At 38.6% G+C, this 21999-nt stretch overlaps 1 protein-coding gene and 1 non-coding gene across 2 annotated transcripts in view; both read left to right on the top strand.

The window, feature by feature from the left end:
- Positions 1-21999, top strand: part of RORB (RAR related orphan receptor B) — a 183882-nt gene that overhangs the window by 90068 nt on the left and 71815 nt on the right. The gene's annotated exons all lie outside the window — the stretch shown is intronic.
- LOC130847245 (small nucleolar RNA U2-30) lies at positions 6513-6582 on the top strand. Its single transcript, XR_009052029.1, has one exon. It is a non-coding gene; the product is annotated as a small nucleolar RNA U2-30 (small nucleolar RNA).

Here is a 21999-nt window from a genome sequence, read left to right as displayed (position 1 = left end):
ATTATAGAAAAGTGAGAGCTACTATAGTTTCAAGAGAAGACTCAAGAGCTTGTACTGTTGTGGCTCCCTTACTTATGTCTCTGTCTGGGATTGTATTGGGTTGGCCAAAAAGTTCACTTGGGTTTTTCCGTGCCATCTTACGAAACAAACTTTTCGGTCGACCCAGTATGTCCTAAGGGCTCTATTCATGCATGAGCAGCTGTGTGGCACATGGACTGGGCCCTAGTGGGTGCAAATGAAGGGTGGAAAATGCATCTCTAGCTTCCTCTACCCATCCTCTTTCCCCAAAAGTCGGCGAGGCTTACCACTTCAAGAATGGACACAAACTTACTTTCCAATTCACAGATGTGCATCTAGGGTTCATGCCAGTGTTTCTCTTTAGAAATTTACTGTTGCCTCAGTAGATGGCTAATAAAGCAGCTTATGAACTAAAGAAGAACTGGCTTGCACCCACGCAGGCAGTTTCCAAAGCTGTACATGCCCCAACTGTCTTCCCCAAACATCCTGACAGTCTCTGTGGATCTCTTGATGTTTTCTGCACATAGTCCTCAAATTGTTTATATTTCCAAATAATTATTATCTATTTTATTTGATTTACTAATTCTGCAGATAATCATTTATCTGCCAAATAAGTGTTTTGTCTAGTCAAATAGAATGCCAAAATTTACCCCCCGGTTGATGTTGTGTCAGTTACAGAAGACAAGCAATTCAGACCACAAACCAGCTTCCTCATTCCTGAATGTGAGGACACTGGCCTACGGCTGAGCTATAGCATCTAAGAAGCAAATACTGTTTAGCTCTAAACCTCTCTGCTTTTTGAGATTCTGACGGCTGAACCGAAATATGCTCTGTGTTAGTTCTGGTGGGCAGTCTACAAGTTAAAGCTGTCTCTTCCCTCTATAAGGCAGAATTCAGCATTTGCCCAGCCAGAAAATAAACTCACTAGGAAACAGGTTGAGAACTTTGATGGCATTGCTCCAATTTATGCAAATGTTGTCTTTGTGTAGAGGTGGTACAAATTGAAACTTATCTGTGAGGACTCTTACGATGGTGAGGAGGCATTTTGGAGGACTTCGCTTGTGCTGTCCCTCTGTGTGCCAGTGTTGATGGCCATAAACACTCTCTCCGACCTTGAGACTCTAGCTGGATAGGCTGGAATTAAAAACCACTAATATTAAATGAGCTATTACTGGTAAGCTCAGTGTAGCGAATCATACGTGTTTACTCCCATCTTCTCTGCAATCTTACTATTTATATGAGTTTTGTCTTATTTTTTAAAAAAAATACTGCTGTGTCATTTCAGCAGCCCTGTAGACAGTATGATGGAGTGGTGGAGAGTTTTTTGGAGCCAGTCTGTCTGGGGTTGTACTGGCTTTGTGATCTTAGGCAAGGTGTTTCTCTTGTCTGTGCCTCAGTTTCCTCATGCAAAATGGGTATTAGGAAAATATAACCACTTAAAGGGTTATTGTGAGGATTAAGTGAGATAATAATGAAACAGTGACTTACTCGGTACAATGATTGGCATGTAGTAAGCACTCACTTAAATGTTGATTTCTTACTGTTCCTCTGAGAAGCATAGTGTGCTAGGCTCTAAAGAGAGCAGTCTGGGACTTTCATGGTGCCATTCATTGCATTGGAAAGGTTATCTATTGATTCAAGAGTCTGCTGTTCTTCACATCAGCTCAGTATCACTGAGGACAGAAGCCATTAAGAACACACTCAGCTAGGCAGTAATTTATTCCGTTTAAAGTCATTGTTCCTTGGTAATGGAGACACTTGCTCTGCAACAGTTTCAATTCTCTCTTCAGTGACTATTGTCACAGACCTTCAAACTAATGGAGCTTTAAGGAAAAGGGAGGCAGAAGCGGAACAAGTCTGGGGTCTGCCTTCAGTGTGAGATGGCCAGTTAAATGCCAGGAAGCTTCTGGCACTGGGACTGGCTATCAGTGGATGTGAGGCTGGGTTGTTGCCTATGTAACAGTCATACATAAAGTAATGCTATGTATCGAATGCATTGAAAATGACGATACACCCAGGGCTCTAGTGGACTAGGTTCCCATTCCCCTTTCAATCTCAGCACTAATACAGTGGCCCAACCAGAGATCCTAAGGGTAAGAATGGCAGAGTCACCCAACCTCTATGTGCACAAAGTGTTGCCTGAAGACTGAATAAATACTATCTTGTACAGATAAATGTAGACACTTTTTATTCAATGCATTGTAACTGTGGATCCTCCCTATCAACAGATTCCAAAAGTACAACTTAGGGTGGATCTGAAAACCTGCTTACCCTAAGCATGTCTTTTTATTCTAAATTTTGGAAACCACTCTCCTTAGCCTAATTTCAAAAACTATCAGGGACCAAAAGAGTAATGTATGAAAATACAACAGTGAATGGCATTCTCCAAAGGTTTAATAACCATATTCTATACGGAGTGTTTATGAAGAATATAAGCAAGTGCCTGGTCTCAGATTTTTTCAACCAGATCATAAATTACTTGGGGTTTATCAAACTGAAGATCTCTTGCTTTTCAGTAATCTTGGTAAGCCTCTTGCTATCTGAATTCTAAGTGTCATAGGGAGTGCAGCTGACAGCTATAGCCTACCCTTTGTTTGTCATAACCATTAGACTATGAAGAATCACCTCATGGGTACTATACTGTCAGTTAGTCCCTTTTTCCTGCCTTACCCCCATAAGAAGCCATTCACGTTCAGCTTTCAACTAATACTTTTAGATTTGTGCATCTTATCGCTCAATGTAAGTTTGTCAGCATTCGACTTTTTTAAAAAATCTACACATCACTCTTTTAAAAAAAACAACTATTTTTAGAACAATTTTATGTTTATAGTAAAATTGAAAGGAAGGTACAGAGATTTCCCAAATAACCTCTTCCCTACACACATGCCTAGCCTCCCCCATTACCAGCATCCCTCACCAGAATGGTACGTGTTTTACCAAGGAAGAACCTACGTTGACACATCATAATAACCCAAGGTCCATAGTTGACCTTAGGGTTCACTTGTTATACCACTCCACATGGACAAAGTTGGAATCTTTTATCTGCATCTGGCAAATGTTTTTATTTATGTTTTGCCATGTACTTGAATTTACAGTAGAGAAGAGATTGTGAGAGAAACTCTAATAATATGTTCTAACATCACTCAAGAGATTGGTCAGATTAAACAAAATTTTTAACTTAGGTTTAATCATAGAATTAACAACATAGCCCTCTCCTACCTCAACGAAGACTCATTGTTCTGTTTCTTTATCTAATGCTCCATATGAAAAGTCTTGTCTGACATCCGGTGAGCTCCTAACCAATGTGTCCACTTTCTTGGTACCAATATTACCTGGTAATATCTTGAGGAGCAGATTGTTTAACTTTGGGTTTCACTTTCCCCATCAATAAAATTAATAGTGTCATCTAAGCTAGCAGTGGTGAGATAGATGATAGGAATACTTATCAATTAATAAAGATCAAATTATTGAAGGAGTTTAGCCTCAGTTGAGTCACAGTGCTGTGAATGGATACTTTCAGGATCTGGGTTTGCACTGGTCAGAGCTTTAATACCCAAATCAGATAAAACTCATATCGGCTCTCTCCTGACCACTTCCCAGTAAAATAGACTAAATTCTATATTAAAAGTTACTGTTATATGAGAACTTCTGTCACCTCTGAAAATGAGGGAATTTGGTTGGTTTTTATTTTTGGAATGATTCAAGAGTTGCCAGACTGCAGGGATGAACTTGGAACGAGCCACTTGTCTATTTATGTGTCATTGCTGCTTTCTGTGCTTTTCAGTCATATGTGATTTAACTCCATCATAGTGGATCACCGAGTATGTCAGTTAGTCCTACTGCCTAACAAACTACCCCAGAACTTAGGCGCTTACAGAAACAAACATGTATTATTAATTGTGATTCTGTGGATCAGCTGGGCGGTTCCTTTTGTCTGAGCCAGGTTAACTGATCTCTGAAGTCAGCTGACAATTCAGCTGGGAATGGATGGTCCTGGATGGTCTTACCTGTCTGGTGTTTGGAAAGATGGGTGGTCAAGGGGGCCTCAGCTGGCATGACTTAGCGTCTAGTAGGCTTGCCTAAGCTCCTTCACATTTGGTCCTAGGGTTCCAAAAATCAGCAATAGAGGGCAAGTCCCAACACATATCAAGCCTCTGCTTCTGTCAGATTTGCTCTTGTCCCATTGGCCAAAGCAAGTCACATGACCAAGACTAGAGTCAGTGTGGGAAACACTCCCCAAATGTATGGATATAGAGAGATGTGAAACTTTGGGGGCCATTACTGCTAGCATTAGAATTCTGTTCAATCACTGGGCCTTCTCTTTTGAAAAATTATTTTAATATAATTCTGCATAATTTGTCACTAGATTCTGATCACTTCTCCCCTTTCACACAGGGCTCTTAGTTATAGGATTCTATGTTGCTCGTAGGAATTTTATTGAAAATAAGGCTTCTTTGGATTTAGAAGATAACTTTCAAAATATCCAATGAAAGCAGGAGGATACAGTGGCAAAAATATGGGACTAGATCTAAGTAGGCATGCTTTTTCACCAGCATGATGTGGGGTGAGTGAGATAATCAGGACAAGTCCCTCCCTTTCAGTGAGAATCGATTTCTTCACCTAGAAAATGAGGGATTTGGGCTAAGCCTCATCCTGACTCTGATATTCTACAACTATAAGATGTCCAGTTATGTATAATAGTAAAAAATTGATTCTGTGCTTCAGAAAATGTATGGATATATTGCTCTATAAGGAAAATATTGACCTTGGCAAACTCAGGTTAGTAAATTTTTATATTTGCCTCAAAAGAAATCAATATTCACTTTTTATCTACACGTAAAATAATGTTTTTAAGAGCCAAAGCTAGCAGTGGAAATGAGTTTACCTCGAATCCTAATGAATGCATTATATACAATGTAATATTATTATAGATCATAATTCATTATGATTGGACATTCTTTGATTTAGAGCAAGGGTTTTATACTCTTAATTCATCATTCAGTTAACGTTTCTTCTGAAGGAAAGATAAAAAACATTTCTTATTCTTTTTGGGCCATTAGTACATGAAATAGTATATTCATTACATAAGAACACTCAGAGCTTTTAAGCTATCAATGGAATCTTGTTTAGTCAGCTAAAGTACATGTATTACCTTGTTGTATGGGTACAAAGTGATTCAAAGCAAGATATCTTTTAATCCTCTGAGGAAAACAGTTGTATATTTCTCTGGCCTGCTTTCACTGTTAACGTTTCTTATTTCTTCTTGTTTTCCTTTGGATTTGGCACTGACCATTAGATTAGAATTTTTTTTTTTCTGAACAAGGAACCCAGAAAGAAATAAGGCTTTATATGCCTGCTTGGCAAAAGAATTATTCTAACTATAATTTTTCTTTAAAATGAAACACAGTGTTAACGTTCACAGGGTGGTACAGGTAGGACTCATTGGACATCCCATTATAGAGTATCTTAAATACATCCCTTTTCAAAATTGTCCGTGTTTGAGGTCAGAATATTCCTTGGTATCATTTGTCCACAGTTAGACTCAATATAAGAATTTAGTAATTTTGTAAATAGACAGGACAGGCAGAAATTGAAATTAAGAAAGTGGGAAACTTCAGCAGTCAGATGAAAGAATTTGTGATCCTAATTTTAACTGGGTTTTTGTTTCTCTACTGTCTCTTCCATTATCAGAATATAACTACACAGGTCCCCTCTTACCCCATGACTTATAATTTTCTCTTCAAAAGAGGGTCCCTACAGTTCAGTAATAAAGCCCAGATGAGGACTGGATTCAAAACCTAATTTTACCACCTACTTGCTATGGTACTTTGAGCAAATCACTTTGTGAGCCTCAATTTCTTCATTCTTTAAATTGTGTCAAGACCTAACACGAGACATTTGTAAGAATTAAAAGTCATTTGTTGTATGGACTGCCTCTAGCAAAATGCCTACTGCTCAGTAAATATTAGTTTTCATTTCCATGCTTTCCTTCTATCTCCAAGTCCATGAAACCAAACTTTAAAGGAAAAGAAGAAACCATAGGACAAGGGCATCAGAGGGACTTCTCACATGCCCTCCTACATATCCCACTCTCTCCTCTCTCAAGGACCTGCTAAGTGGGGCCTCTCTGCATGCCACCCCAAACTGCAAGCATCACGTCTTCCTCAGAGAAGTATTTTCTAACCAGAGACCAGGGTGGGTGCCCAGCTATGCATGCCCTGTTCTTCTTTGCTGCAGTCTGCACACTTGCTACTCATTCATTCATTACAATGATTGACTTTCTGTGGTTGCTAAGAACATAGATTTTGGTGTCAGACTGCCTAGATTCAAATTCCACCTCCTCCACTTACTATGTGTGTGACCTTGGGCAAGTTACTTAATATGTCTGTGCCTCGGTTTCCTCATCTGTAACATGAAGATAACACTATTACCTGCCTCGATGGGCTGGGCATGTATGTGGCAGGGGGGATGGCAACGAAAGGCTGATCAGTTCTGAGCATTGATGAAAAGATTTTACTACTGACCTTTATAACTATGAAGCTTTCTACACTAGATCTGATCCCAGAATTTAAAAACTGGAAAAAATTTTAGTTAAAAAAAATAAGCTTGTTGACAGACTGATTACTTTTGGATCAATTACAAGTCCTTCTAAAATGTAATATAAATTATTTTATCAATTGTATGTAACAGTATTTGCTACTAGTCTGAGTTGTAACACTTGAACCTCAGCTAGATCTTAGTTCAAGTCCTGATTCTACCACTTACATGTTATGTGACTTTGGGAAATTTTCTTAGCCTCCATAACCTTCTATCTCCTCATGTATAAATGCTAACCATAGTGACTTGCACACAGTAAGCTCTGTCCATGGTTTGCTGTCATGCTGCGTGAGACCTCTGGCCTATCCAGCTCTGTATTCTGTCCTTCACATGACACCAGAGGATATTTTGGAGAGTACAGTATTGCTCTTCAGCAGTTACTTGTAATTTCACTTGAGAAAGCTTCCTATTCTGAGCGATTTGGGTATTTTAAAAGAAATCCCAGAGCCAACTAAATGGCAGTGGAAGTAGGAAACAATGAAGACACCTTCCACCAAACACTAGAAAGCATTGAAATTTCTAGCCGGATTCAGTTCTTGTAAGATGGTTGTTACTGTAGGCTGAACTTCTAAAATTGAACTCCTTATGTTGCCTTTAAAAAATGGCCCAATCCTGAGTTGGGACCATTATATTCTAGGCATGTGAATGAGTGGCTTTCCATTGTGCTCAGTGTCTATTGAACAGGCAAAACATCATGCTCTTCTCATTAATTCTCTCTTTAAGATGAAGTCCCTTAGCTTTAAAAATTGTTTTAGGAGAACACAAAAATTACACCAGTCTAGTTACAAAAAAAAGGAAACTTCAGATTTATGGCAAATAATGTAAAACCAAGCCCTAAACATTATAATTTAATGTGGATCGCTGATACTGAGCAGACTTAGATCATAAAGTCCTAATGACTAGTCTGATCATTCATTTTACTGCCCAAAAGTGTTATGGTTGAGATAATAAATAGGTGCTTTTATGGAATTTTAAATTGTTTTTCACATAAAGCATGTTTTCCTCAAAGCTGGGTTTACCTTAATTCACTGACAGCTGGAAGCCAAATGTATTCACATTAAATTGTTTATATCACAGGATTCCAGTAGATAAAAGTACATTTCACTTATTAATGTAGAAGAGACCCTAACTCCTGTATTTAACCAAATATGTTTCTCATCATTTCTAACGTTTAAAATGTTATTGAGAGGGGTGTGTGTATATGTGTGATGTGAGATGATGGTTGATTTTTTTTTTCTTTTGACAATATATCATTTTTCAGTTTTGTTTTCTGTTCAGTCTTGCAAAATAGGAAGTAGATTACTATCTACAATGGCCCAGATTTTGATAATTCAGGAAGTGACCATAGCCATCTATTCAGCTTCCTTGGAACCCTCCATCTCCTGCTTCAGCATTCACACATCCCTGGAAAATAAAGAATGGTAATGCAAAACTGTAGGAACGATAGGACAAAAATTCGTTTTCTTGCTAGAGGGAGTATAGTACCTAGAGTAGAAGAATTTATTAGAAATGCAGATTCTCAGGCCTCATCCCAGACCTACGGGACCAGAATCTGCATTTTTGAAAAGTGATTTGTGTGAACATTAAAGCTTAGGAAGCACTGTCCTAGGAGGTCCCCTACACTGTGGCCACCTCCAACCCCCAGGGTCTTTAGAGTGTCCTGTGACATTACAGTAGAATGTGTACAATTGGAGAGTAAGAAACAGCCAAGTGTGTTGAGAAAACATTCACCTTTCACTGCTCATCGCCTGGACATATTTTCTAGGGATAGGTGACATAAGGGCTAGTGAAAGTGTGAAAGGGGAGGGCCGCAAGGGGAACGCAGATGCTACCTGTTTGTAATCTGAGAAACTACACTAAGGCTGCATGTTAATGGTCGGGACCATGTCTCAGAACCTATAAGGGATGACAGAGGCACTGGGAGCCTGTCAAGGATATTCCAGAATTCACAGTTCAGGGGTGAGGAGAGAGGAAACTGGGGGACAAGTAGTGACAAGTCTATGAGGAGTTTGCTGAACCTGAGGAAGGTTTCCCTTGTGTCTGTAGACTGTTTCTTGAACTGACAACAGTCGCAGCAGTTTTCTACCCCTGGTACCTTCAAAGGTCCACCCAGCTTCTTACAGTGACCAAGCATAGCCCTTTGTCCATCATAACTCAACTCTCTGGCCATGTCATTTCCCCTGATATGCATCAGAAATTTAGCTTAATTCAATTCAATCCATATTTATTGATTGCATGTATTAGGTACCGTAACTATGACTCAATAATTTTTAACAACAACAAAAAAAAGAACCTCCATGTAATGAAAATAGGTGACCAAGTTCATTACTAAAGCTCATAATTCTTCCATGTGCAATCAGGATAAGCCTAATTATGAGCCTGTTTTTATTTATTTATTTTATTCTACCGTAAACACAATTCCACCAAGTTTGATTGTCTGATTTCCAAGTTCTCCACAGAAGGAGTGAAGGGACAGGGCAGTCGCTTCTGTTACTACAGGAAAATGTACTACTGATCCAGCTAGAAGAGCAATAGATTGTCCATAGATGAAGGAACAGAGACCTATAAATAGAAGATACAAGAGCTCAGAAAGCACAGCCCTCTGGAGCCATTTTTGTGTAGATGCAACATTTCCATGCACCTCACAAGACCTGGACCTTGAAATGTTATACCAGTGCAATGGATCTTTAAAAAGGAGCTGAGTCTTCACAGAAAGTTATATAATGTTCAGAGCACTATTTTAAAGAAAAATGAAGGAAACCACCTGGCAGTCCAGTGGCTAGGACTCAGACTCCACACTATCACTGATGAAGGCCTGGGTTCAATCCTTGGTCAGGGAACTAAGATCTCGCAAGACACATGGCACAGCCAAAAAAAAGAAAAATGAAAATTATGTAACATATTTTAGAAAGTTCTCCATGCAAAGTGGCTCCAGTAGAAAAGTCATGGTGCTTGAAAGAGCAACCCAGCACTTTAGGGGAATTTGCAAAGGCTCAAGCTAAAATATTCTGGATATATGAGGCTTTAGTATGTTTTTAAAAGGATAAAACGTACTTGGCATAATACCAATAAATTGAAATAAGGATCACTGTCTCTGATGGACCCTGATTTCCTCCATCTGCCTTTTACATGAATGAGCCTTCTGCACCAGTTGTACACTTGTGAACATCATGTAGCATTTGCCCATCACATCTGAGGACGCAGAGCTGTCAGCACACTCTTCTTCTATTTCAACCCCCATTTCTAGATTCTTGAGCATTATTTCAGTCAAGCCTCCAAGAAGCTGAAGGACCATGACCCTTATTTGTCTGCTCCTTAAGGAATATTCAACAATAGAGATATCTGGGGGGAAAAAAACTATTTTGAACAAAATATGAAACTACTAATTCTCACAGAAAGAATAGGGATATCTGAGTGTAAAGTATCATGGAAATTGTATATACAATCAACACATAGTATGTTTATTGATTTGGCGTATTTAATACAAATACGTATATTATATTATGTTACTCTACTCATATACTAGAGAGAGAAAGAGAGAGAAACAGAGAACTGAGACTATGTCAGGAAGAAGTTCATAAAGAATACACTGAATATTTAACAGTGTTTTTTATCTGGGAGATAGAATTACTTGTATCTTTACTTTCTTCTTTGCATCTATGCATTCTATGAAGCTTTTGCAAAGAACACAGACATGCGCGTGTTCTTTGCAAAAGAACACACACACACACAAAATACCTGTATTTCCGTTTGGAGAGAAAGGAAGAAAAGGCAAGAAAGAGGGAGGGAGGAAAGAAGAAAAGAAATAAGGAAGACTGGGAGAGAGGGAAGGAGGGAGGACTTGGAGAATGAGGGAAACTGGTCTGTTGATCCCCCAAGAGCCACTTAGCCTGTCAGCTTCCCTTCATCCTTCTCAATACCAGGACTTCCTGCCCCTTTTATTGATGAGGCTTCCCTGTCATTGCCATTGCTGATTCTATACACCCATTTCCTGAGACTGCCTCTTTTTTGGTAGATGGTAAAACCTAGGTATTAAGAGTAAAAACCAGCCTAAAGCCACAAAGCCGGCCTTGGGTATTACAGCCAGAGGCTGGGTCACCAGTTGGGTCACTGGCCCAGCAACACAAGGTTCTCTGTGACTCTCTTCTGTTCCATATGTGATCGGGTTATTTTCCTATTGAGGAACACACCTGTGAACCAGAAAACAACCCTTGACTCAGAATGATGGTCACTCTGTCATGGATTGGTGCAAATTAGGACAGGCTGGAGAAAGAGAAAACGGGTACAGGCAGCCTCTCATTTGAGAAAGCTGCCTTGAAGCCCATTCATTGCTCACCAAAATAAGCAGGGCGTTAGTCATCTAAAGAGGTAGTTTTATTTTTTCTCTTCTAAACATACTCTTTCTTTATATGCTGTTTAAGACTAAACAGTATAAAACAGGATTGACATTATGTAATTACTTGCCTTTTACACTGTGCTAACGTAATTTACTTTTCATTCTCAGGTATTTAAGAGACCATTATTTTCCCATCAGACTTTACTGTCTGCCAATTAAAGCATTAGATGGATGAGGTAGAGAGAGAATATTGTTCGGGAAGGTTTCAGGTAGACATATTGAACACAATAGCTTTATACTACTTTCCTTTCTTCAGAGTCAGGATTTTTTGCCAGTTTACCAGTTTATGTGATACCCTCTGTGCATAATATGTTGTTTCTTGGTTCCACGTACAAATAAAAATGGCATGGTCATTATATAAGTTCTAGCATTTACAACTATGTACACACGAAGTCTCCTCTCTATGGGAAGAATAAGCAGATGGGGATCAGGTTTAGCACCTGGAGTTGCTTTAGGGTCACACTTACCCTCTTGGGTGCACCTAAATTACAAAGCATGTTCTGATAGGGCCCAGTGGTCTGATGGAGCTGTGCTGTCCCTTTGTTTTGCCAGGTGAATTTCATCGGGAGTCACGCCCCAGCTCCACAGAGCCCACTTCAGTCACATGCTCAAAGATGATTCATGTCCAGGGAAACATGGGGTTTGAGTCGGTTTAAGTAAGGTGTAATGACCCGAACAACAAAACGCAACTCACTTATCCTCTTATCCACTCTCATTTTATGTAATAGGAGTCATGACACTGAGGTTTTTCCACCTTGTACCTTGAAGCCCAGTCATTTTCTTTTTCTCTGTGTCATTATGGAAAACATCTGTACTTTTAAAGTACAAGGAAATCATAGTAATTTGCTCCAGAACTGTGGAAAGACAAAGGGTCCAGGACAAAAGTAGACATTTGTCAGTTCCAGAAAGCATTTTTCGGAAAAGAGAATTAACAAATCAAAAAGGTCACCATAAGCACTGCCAGATAGCCTGCACCATTAAAAAATTAATAGACTGTCAGTAATGATAACTCAGGGGCCAAAGCAAGAGAAAAGCTTGTGCAATTGTTTATCGCAAAATATGATCATCGTGTGTCTTGGTCCCCTTGTCAGAATTCATGGTTCTACTTCTGACCTGGAAAAGTAAGTCCCTGGGTCTTGAGCAGGCAGTAGGCTACAGTTTGTTTCAATTACCCTAATCCTGGGCTTAGAACACACAGCGGTTCAGTGAATCCTTCTCCTCTCTGTTCTGAGAGAGTAGCCCTGGAGAAGCCAGGGCTGTCGCCTATCAGATTCTACCTCCAAGCTAATGCTGAGCTCTCTCCAGATTCAGATCAACAGTCCCTGCACAGCTACTGAGCCCCATGCCTGTTTGTAGGAGAGGCGTGTGAGATAACCACAGGTGGCTGTATGAATTTAAATGTAAGGTAATTAAAATTAAATAGAATTTAAAACTTAATTCCTTGGGAGATTGGGATTGCCGTATATACATTACTAATAAGAAAGAAATATCAAATTGTACACTGTAAATATATGCAGTTTATTGTATGTCAATTGTATCTCAATAAATGTTCTTAAAAAAAAATTAAGCTCTGGTGTAAACACAACCTAGGTCAAGAAATAAAATATTGCTGGCATTACATTTGTGCCACTTCAAAATCATATCTCATTTCACACACTCATTTTCAAAATAAAATATTATATTGACTTACAAAAAACAAAAACTTAATTCCTTATTTGCATTAGTTACATTTCAAGCCCATATTGTACAGTACAGATATAGAATATTTCCATTGTCACAGAACGTTCTACTGGACAGCGCTGTAGAATTAGAAACTCTTGCTCTCATAGCATCCCTCAATTCCAAGGAAAAGCTGAGGAAAAGAGGACTCCTTTAGACCCTGTAGCATTAGTTCTCAAACTTCAGTATGCGTCAGAATCACTTGGAGAGCTTGTTAAAACACAGATTGCTGGGCCTCACCCCCATGGTTTCTGACTCAATAGATCTACGAAGGGTCCCTCAGATTTGCATTTCCAGCAAGTTGATGGATGATAGATGCTCCAGTCATGGGACCACACTTTGAAAACAACTGCTCTATAAGAAGTAGAAATAACACCAGGAGGGTAACTGGCATGCAAAATGTACTTGACTCAAATTAGAATACTCAAATTTGTCTCAGTTCAGTCAACACACATTTATTGAGCACCTCCTATATGCCAGGCACCAGGTTAATTATAGAGCTACACATATCAAGCCTTGATTCTATAACTGAAAAGGAGTGTTACCTAGAACTGCACTGTCTGATACAGTAGCCACTGCATGTGGTGATGAGCGCTAGAATTATGCTCCTAAGAAACTGAATACTTAATTCTTATTCATTATAATTTAGGTTTAAATACTAAAGCAGTGTAAAATATTTTTCCATTAATCACAGCTGTATAGTTCTGGCAAGACTATATTTTACTTGAACCATTGAAAATTTGACATCAAAATTGAGATATAAGGGTAAAATACACATCAAATTTCAAAGATTTAGTATGGATAAAAAGGTTAAATATCTCATTAGTAATTTCTATGTTGATTACATATGCTAATATTGGGGACATATTAGGTGAAATAAAACATTTATTGAAGTCGTTTTCAACTGTTTCTTTTACTTTCTCAGTGTGGCTACTAGAAATAGGTTAACTTACATATGTGGTTTGCATTATATTTTCATTGGACTGCTGATCTAGAACTTAACTTCAGTCTCTTGGACTATTAATTGCCCATGAGTCAATTAAGATCCTGGGTTAGAAGGGAGGAGTGGTGATCTCTAAAAGCCCTGTAAGGCTCTAAAATCTGTGATTCCTACATGACAAACTGCTAGGAGATAATCTTTCTTCTCTGCTTCTTTTTCCAACATTGGGCAAACCTGCCAAATATCTCCCTTTGAATGCCATGACAGCCCACTCTCCATCTGCAGTTCAGAGGAAAAATTGATGATTGAATTTCCTTAAGCCACAGAGGACTGCATGTCAGGCCCACATACCAATACCATACACTTTCTAACTGGGCTGCACTTCTTCAACATACTCCTACAAACCAAATGAGAACGGGCTTGTTTTTGTTGTATAAAGCAAAACGCTGGCCTCCCTCCCAGCGTTTTGCTATATACCCCCCTCTAAGCTTCCTTTCTGTCAGACACAAAAATGCCATAAATTGAAAGGCCAATTATTTATTAAATGGCCTCCAAGGTCAAAAACATGGAATTTGCTTTTGCCATGTACAAATGAAAATTTTAAAAATTAAAACAATATACCCATGTTCATTGCAGCATTATTCACAAAGAGCCAAAATGTAGAAGCAATGCAAGCATCCATCTATGGATGAATGGATATACACATACAGAGGAATATTATTCAACTTTAAAAAAAGAAGGAAATTCTGACACATGCTACAACATAAATGGATCTTGAAAATGTTATCCTAAATGAAATAAGCCAGTCACAAAAGGACAGATGGTGTATGATTCTACTTATATAAGGTTATCAAATTTGTGGAGACAGAAAGAATGGTGGTTTCCAGGGACTAGAGGGTGGGAGGAATGGGGCATTAACATTTAATGGGTACAGAGTTTCAGTGTGGGAAAATGAAAAAGTTCTAGAGATGAATGGTGGTAATGGTTCCAGAACAAGGTAAATGTACTTAATGTCACAGAATTTTACACTTAAAAATTATATGTCGTGTATATGTCACCACAATTAAAAGAAAAAATAAAACAACCCACTATCTAACATTGTGAACCTATCTTCCATCTCTTTCCCTCTACTGTCCCTGAAATTTGCAAAATCCTAGTGAATTAATAACAATAGTGAAACTAACAATACTCATTCTGAAGTTCTAGAGGATTTTAGCATTTATAATACACTTTAAAGTATATGACTTCACTTAAATAACAATTCACTGCCAGTTGTGTTATAAGTACTATGACTAACTACACTGAGGATTAAGATTCAGTGACGTGCCCAAGGTCATAAAGCTGAGTTGTAGCAGGGCCAGGACTCTGTGTCCATGCTCTGACTCTGCATCATATCTGATCTTCATCTTGGGTTCTAATGACTGAGCCAGACCATGGGGTTAACTTCAAATACCCCAGAAACCCAAGCTATTTTAGAAACAGAAAGCTATAGAACTGTTTTAAATCAATTAAGGACAATGATTAGCCCCAGACAAAATGTGGAGGGCTTGAAATTTTTCTTTAACAAATTTCTTACTTCTTATCCTGCCATCTCCTGCCTGGTCTATGTCATTTTCTAAGATAGCCAACACTTAGCCACTGCTTCAAACAGACTACTTTCCAGTAATGGCACTCAGGGCAGCTCTAGACGTATCCCTCTCCCCTTCTTCATTAAAACTTACCCATCCTGTGTCTCCTTCACTTATTACAACTTTACTAAGCTCCTTACCTCTGAACAATTAATTCACATTCAGAAGAGCAGTGGCCCTCTAGAGGTGGTTTTATTCTTAAAAGTAATTCCTTAAAGATAGCAATGTCTTAAACAAAGGAATAAATGATCAAAGGGGAAATTTAAGACACAGGGCAGATCAGAAATGACATAGTTTCAGACTTGGTGTCTTTATTCAAATTATGAGAACAACTGTGTGTTCATCTGTAGGTGAAGGTCGTATTCAAAGTGAATAAAAGGAAACCTTAATTTCACCACTGAGATGCTTTGGCCACAGTGCTGAAAGTTAGTCAGGAGGTAGAGAACTTCACAAAGTCCCTTCTGAAGGCAGTGGGTATCCCTGGGATCACTTAATGGGCCACATGGCCTGTCATCTGTAGTCACCACTCTCTGAGCCACCACTGGTCCCAGACCTGTCATTTGGTCATCGTGAACTGAACCGAGTTGAGGGTCTCATGCTGGCTTTGGTACAGTTTTCTTACTGAAATAGACTCAGATATCGAGAGAGTAAGAGATTCCAAAGATGAATTTCAGAACTAGAAACATTAATAAATTGAAGTCCTGTGTTCAAGTACAAATCCTATTTTATGTACAGTATCTTCTGCATTGAGCACAACTCTATCGTCCATCCACACAGAACTAAAATAGTGCAGGTTTTACCAAAATCATGGGAATACCTAAAGACTATTTCTACCTAGGGTTGAGCAGATTTCCCTTCAAAATTATAATCTTCTTAGAGTAATGCTTTTGGTAATTTTCATTCTACAGATACAAAACAACTAAGGGCTAAAAATTCATGTTAAGTGGCAGGTAGAAGCCAATGTAGGTTAAGTGTGTTATTGTATCATAACATCGAGGTGTCAAGAGGCCATTTTTTACTTAGCTTTTGCTATTTTGAAAGCATAATAATCATCAGTGTCAGAAAGAGTATAATGAGATAGGTGTGCTCATAACATGCTCAATGTTTCAAAGAACCTTTCAAATAATTATACCCTTTTTCTTAGCTATATCTTTTGTAGGAATCTAAGAGAAGTAAACAGATGTGCATTTTATGGTAGAGAAAAGAATGTTAGGAACAACTAAAATATATACTTATGATGAAATTGAATAAATTAAGGCAAACCACATGAGGAAGTATTACATATCCACTAACAGTAATGTTTCTTTGAGAAAATTTTAACTTTTATTTTTATTTTAAATTTAATTTAATTTTGCATAGCGAATATTTGAATAATACATATATAATATTTTAATGGTTCAAAAATATTCAATTAACTATCCCCTTCTGACCTCTAATCATCTCCTTAGAGATAAACAGTATTACCAGTTTCTTGTTTATCCTGCCAGGGATATTTTACACATATACAAGTTCTAACATGTGAATAAAATGTCTTTTCCCTTGAGGGCACTCATATTAAATTTGTAGCTTTAAAGGGGAGTACTACTTAACTCCAAGTACCTCAGTTCTTACTATAAAGCTTCCTATGCGATTTCCCAATTTTTCATTGTAGAAAAAGACTTAATACCATGTGGTATTGCTAGAAATCCTGTTTGCCCACCTGTCTATAGAAACATTCTGATTGAGTAAAAGAAATAAAGAATTTTATTTCTGAAGGCACTATCACCTCAAATTCCTAATAACCTGTGATGGTTTGGTGGGTGAATGGGAACGAATGAGTTTTCCTCTCTCTCAGCCTAGACTATAGCCACTAGAAGACTATACTTCTGATAAAAATGTGCAGAACAAGCAAAGAAACCCCCAGTCTTGACACAGTGACAAGGAAGAACCACATTCTCATCTTGTAAGCAAGACTAGACCTTGAACTTAGCTTATGGTCAGCAGAACTGTCTGCTGACCACTCCAGCACCAGCTATTCCTGCTCTCCATCATGCTGAAGCCAGGGGTCCAGCCTGCCCATCACGGTGCATCTAACTCCATCCTTGCCCTCCATCAGCACCACCACCCTCCGTGTGCTTAGAGGAAGCTTCACAAGCCCTGGAGAGCAACCCTCACCCACTGTCTCCCCAGGCAGACTAAACTGTCTTGCACTGTGGCTTTTCTTGCTGAGTTTTTGTACTTTTTCCTCAGATAAAAATCATAAAATGTGAAACTTGTTATATAAACTATTTACTGAATTTCTGGATCTGGCACATAATAAGCACTCAATAATTTTTCAAAAAGCTGCCTAAATGAATGAATTTTGTATTGTTTCAAAGACTATTTGTTACAGATGCATGCACGATGCCTTTTGGCACTCCATATTATAGTCAATAAAAACAGCGCAGGTGGAAGTTCTTGTGGCTAGAAGAGACTTTGTGGAGTGGTGCTTGAGAAAGGTTTGATGCAGCATTTGGTTCTAAAGCACTAATGATGACAGGATACACGCTATGCCAAGTGGTGGTCTATGCTTTGCGGCTGACCTTACTAACAGACTGTTATATCACTACGCCATTTTGTCTGAACTGAACCAGACATGCAGAGTGGGAAAAAAATTAATGATGCTTGAATTATATAGCACCTTTTTTTTTTCCCTGAAGAACCCCAGTGTTTAGCTGGCAATTCCTTTCATTGTATCTGGTTATTTAATACCTTTCCTTGTATTTTATTAAGAAATTGTTCACTATGTAAATTGGTTTCATTTATAAATGGTGAACATTTTCAGATTTTAAAATGTGCACGGTAATGTACATTAAAACGTGCCATATAAAGTGTTGTTATTTATGATAACTATTGCTGATGTTATAATTAGTATAAAAATGACAACGTTTATAATGTTCTCCTGAAATAACAGGCAACTTGTTAGCTGGAAAACTATGAGTATAAATAAGCACTGGCCCAGGCAGTTAGTGTGCATTTGTTAAGAATTTATTGCTGAATTAATTGGTAGGTGTAATATTCCCTGTCACAGAATTATAGGGAACAAATAAGAACTAGCTTGGGAGATGAGGTCCCTTGTGCAACTAAGAACGCATGCTCTGCGAGACAGCTCTTCTTGACGTGATGTGCCAAGGCATCAGAGTTTCAGTACTGAGCCCCAAAGCGTATCTGTGGGTCTCTAGGAGGATTCCCAACCTCTACTAATGAGGACGGTGCAGGTACACAGCATGCCTGGTTTGTGGCTCTTTTCTGGCTCAGGGGCAGCAACCTCAGCTGTGGGGTAGACAGTTCTCATGGTTAATGATGACCACCATTTCCTGACCACTTCTTATGTGCCTAGCATGGTCCAATTACCATACAACAGAATTTCATTTTCTTCTTTCAGCAACCCCATGAGGAATCATCATACTCGCTCGAAACTTAGGTGCAGAGAGGTGTATTATCTTGACCAAGTATGCATCTCTTAAGTGGACTAGAGCATGAGCACCAGGCTAAAGCCCAGGCTGCAAACCAGTGGTTCTCAAAGGATGATCTTCAGTCCACTGGGAGGGTCATCAGTTCCTCCAGAACGGCCTTGAAGTAAATATGACAAGTCCTTCTTTACAGTTCTTATAATAGGCAAATGATAACTCCACAGTTTCATTTTTACGTAAGACTAAGGACAGAGTTCATTAGTAACTTAGTTGGTGGGTTACAGGAGTTATTAAAGTGTTGATATTTAGAAGTTAAAATTAGCATGTTATTATGTAGTTTACAGGTGGCTCTAGTTTATTATTCTATATTCTTATAAGATTTCAGACTAAGAGCATATTGTAAATTTGCTACTTTATGTATATCAGTCAGGGTTCTCCAGTGTAACAGGACCAATTGGAAATACAGAGAGGAGGTTTATTGCAGGAATTGGTTCACACGGTCACCGTAGGCCAAGAAGTCCCACAGCATGCCATCTGCAAGCTGGAGAACCAGGCAATCCTGTGGTATAATTCAGTCCACGGCCAAAGGCCTGAGAACCAGGGCAGCCTATAACTCCCATTCCGAAGCTGAAGGCCTGAGAACTGGAGGGCCAGTGGTGTAAGTCATGGAGTCCAAAGCGTAAGAACCGAGAGCTCTGATGTGAGATGGCAGGAGAAGATGAATGTCCCAGCTCAAGAAGAGAGAGGGTCTTCGCCCTTTCTTGCCTTTTGTTCTATTCAGTCTCCCAACGGATTAAATGATCCCTGCTCACATTGGTGATAGCAGATCTTATTTACTTAGTCTACTAAATCAAATGCTAATCTTCCAGAAACACCCTCAAAACCACACTCAGGCACAATCAGCTGTCTGGGCATCTCTTAGCCCAGTCAAGTTGGCACATGAAATCAACCATCACAATATGTAATCGCACAGATAATTGGAAATCCACTAGAAAGTGTGAATGCGTCAGGTGGAAGCACTGCAAGGTCTTTGCCTTGCTTAAATGTGCTAGAATAAAAAACATTGAGTACCACTATTCCAACCATTATGCTAAAATGGAAGAGGAGAGAGGAGTGTCTTAGTCCATTTGAGCTACTATAACAAAATACCATACCCTGAGTGGTTTAAAAACAACAGAAATTTATTTCTCATAGTTCTGGAGGCTGGAAGTTTGAAATCAAGGTGCCAGCATGGTTGGGTAAGGGTGTTCTTCTGGGCTGTAGACTGCCAACTTCTCACTGTATCTTCACGGGGTAGAAGAAAGAGCTCTCCAGCTCTCTGGTCTCTTCTTATTAGGGCACTAATCTCACTCAGGAGGGCTCCACTCTCAAGACCTAATTACCTCCTGAAGGCCCCACCTCCTAATATTATCACATCAAGGGTTAGGATTTCAACATTTGAATTTTAGGGAGACACAAATATTCAGTCCACTACAAAGAGTTTATTCCTTTACATGAGAACTGAACAGGGCATGCTGGTATTATTTTCCTATACATGGAATGGGAACTTAAGAACAGAATGTTATTTTGTTTTTCTCATATTCCTGTAATTTACATAAGATCCTTTTTAAAAATGCCCTATTATTATTTTCTGAACTAATGATCTAGAATCTCAAATAAGGCAGGACGTATCCAATGCTGATGATTAGCTCTGTTTTAATTCTCATGTCAATTCATTTTTTGAGTAAACATTATTTGCATCCTTTCCTGTTTTAATGTATCCTAATGATCTGTCTTTTTCATACCCTAAGTGGTATAAACTTCTTAGCGAGGTCATTTAGTCTCTCTCCAGAAAATCAGAATAAGCACTTTTCTGAAAGGTACCTAAGGCAGCTGCTACTCCAACACATCACCCATCAACTGCCTTTAGCAAACAAAAGATAATTTTTAGATTCCGAGCATTAACTGTTCTTGGACCCATTAGCTGCAAGGGCATAGGAAAACTGGATTATTCAGTCTGTAAGCATTTCTGTCACAGAGTCAAAGATATATATTATTGTCCTATATGTATTTATTGAAATGTTCCTACAGCATTCATGCCTTACTCATCTGAAAACTTCTGTAGCCCATGGGATACAGTTTTTAATTCTCAACCATAAGACAATAATTCAATGTTTATTCCTCCAGATCATCCAATTATTATTTGTTAGTAAGTGTGGTGGTGCTAAATAACAATTATTTCTACTTGGCAATTTTATCTCAGCCCAAGAGAAAAAAAATTGTTCAAATAGGGTAAGAAAAGAAGTCTTTTAAGTCTTTGATATAACATTTATCACTGAAAATTCCCTGGGCTTTGTTAACCTCCAAAGAAGCAATATTTTGATAATGCTTTTCAGGCAGTTTGAAAATAACTTTAATTTAGCACTTAATAGTGCTTAAGACAGCAGCTTGAACACCAAAGTACTAAGGATAAAAAAAAACAAAATATAAATAAAATGGAAGGGCAGATGCCACTACATTCACTAAATTGTATCCACATTCAGTACTGTACCCTTTGTTCTGACAAAATAGGGTAAGCCTCCAAGTTTTATACAGTAACCCTTTAATCCTAGGAAGCAAAGGGAGAGATCATCATAAACATGTATTTCTCTTTGTTCCTTTTTTCTTTCTTCAGGGAGACTGGAGTTTAAATCTTTCATTCAGTCCTGAAGTAACAGTCAGCATGAAGCACAGCAAAGGTACTAATGATACTGAATAAAAATAGTAATGATGAAATGCCCACCCAGCCTAATGTCGTGATGAAAAGGCACAAAGAGAAAATAAGGGACAATTCTTTTCTCATTCAGACGCACAGAGTTATGACAGGTACTCAAACTTCATGAGGATTGAGAGGATCATAGATAGACTTTAGAACCAAAAACGCATGGTACTACTGGTCAGTGACCTCCTGTGGAGCAGTAGTGTTCACAATAAAACCTTCTATGGAAATCTAACCCCAGCAACAGTGACATGCTGTATTTCCCACAATACAGGCGGTCTGTCCACCATGGTGAGCACCAAATTGCCTCCAGAAAGGAGATAACCCAGGGTCTGTCTGCTCCTTAGAAACAAAAAGGGAACAGCTCATGTAATGTGCATTTCATCTTGGTTTGTAGGGATCATGTGCTGAAACTACCAGGTCTGCAAACATAGGCCTTCAGGACTTCTTCAAATCGATGAAACAAGCAAAACTTAATAAACAGTAAAAAGCTTGGCTTTCTTGAAGTGCTGCTAAATATCACTCACCGCTGT

This window comes from Hippopotamus amphibius, chromosome 2 (genome assembly GCF_030028045.1).
Source record: "Hippopotamus amphibius kiboko isolate mHipAmp2 chromosome 2, mHipAmp2.hap2, whole genome shotgun sequence".
Taxonomy (NCBI): Eukaryota; Metazoa; Chordata; class Mammalia; order Artiodactyla; family Hippopotamidae; genus Hippopotamus; species Hippopotamus amphibius.
The sequence above is the reverse complement of the archived record's forward strand: the minus strand, read 5'-3'. Positions and strand labels throughout refer to the sequence as shown.